The sequence below is a fragment of the Pteropus vampyrus genome, unplaced genomic scaffold (genome assembly GCF_000151845.1).
Source record: "Pteropus vampyrus isolate Shadow unplaced genomic scaffold, Pvam_2.0 Scaffold682, whole genome shotgun sequence".
Taxonomy (NCBI): Eukaryota; Metazoa; Chordata; class Mammalia; order Chiroptera; family Pteropodidae; genus Pteropus; species Pteropus vampyrus.
This window is the reverse complement of record NW_011889463.1, coordinates 30095-31424: the sequence shown is the minus strand read 5'-3', so window position 1 is coordinate 31424 and position 1330 is coordinate 30095.

Here is a 1330-nt window from a genome sequence, read left to right as displayed (position 1 = left end):
GGTGGTCTTGACCTGCAGGAGGAGCAGACGCTTCCATCTCAGACCTTCAGGGCGTCATTCTATCTCTCGTGTCTCTGAGTACGTCAGTGCTTCTAGGGCAGAGCCAGGTCAACCCCCAACGCCCGCCCCTGCCCAAGACACGGAGAACGTGGGGCACGTGTGACACGGAGAACGTGGGGCACGTGTGACACGGAGAACAGAGGGGTGGGAACAGGAACGAGGATGCTCACAGGAAACCCTGACATGCAGGCGAGACGGTGACTCCCCCTCCGGTGTCCGTGGTGCAGGTGCTGTCCGCATGTCTCGGTGAGAAGCCGGCACACAGAGGAGCAATGGGCGCGTGAGAGATGCGCGTGGAAGCGCGTGGAGACCTCTGCGTCCCGACAGCACTGGAGTCGAGAGCGACAGCCCAGGCATTGACTTTGTGGGAAAAGGAGTTTACAAATATTTCCTTAGTCATCTGCGTTCGCTACCATGGAAATCATGTGTCCCTGAGGTCGAGGGGACCGATAGAGGCAGTGATGTCACTGTGGGAACTGCCTTGGGAGGGTGAAGGGACGTCCCTCCCCCTCTGCTCACGCTCACAGGGACCCTGACCTGGTGAACCTCCCATTTCTGTCCTGACCCTGCCATGGGCACCAGGCTCCTCTGCTGCGTGACTCTCTGTCTCCTGGGGGCAGGCGAGTCCTCAGAACACTGAGCAGTTTGCTTCGTTTGTGTGTGTATGAGACAGACAGAGAGACAGACAGACAGACAGAGAGACAGAGAGAGGATGAGGACGATTACAATTGTTTTCCTCATTCTCTTCCCAGCTTCTGTCTTCACAGGTCACACAGGAGCTGGAGTCTCCCAGTCGCCCAGACACAGGGTCACGGGGAGGGGCCAGGAGGTCGTTCTCAAGTGTGATCCAATTTCCGGTCATGTTTACCTTTACTGGTACCGACAGACGCCGGGACGGGGCCTGGAGTTTTTGATTTCCTTCCAAAACAAGCAAGACTTGGACACATCAGGGATGCCTACGGACCGGTTTTCCGCTCAGAGGCCGGAGGGGACGGACTCCACTCTGACGATCCAGCGCGCAGAGCCGGGGGACTCGGCCCTGTATCTCTGCGCCAGCAGCAAAGCCACAGCGTGGCACAGTCACCTCCTTCCTGCTCACAAACCTCACACTTCTCTCCCCTTGCCACCCCTGGAGCCCCTCACGGGGCCGTTCATCGCTCTGCAGTCCCCAGCGAAAGGAGGATCTGGACATCGGCGGCGCTTTGGGTCGAAGGAGACCAGCAAGTCCCCCCTGAACTACTGTGGCTGTGAATGGACGTAATTACGGCTT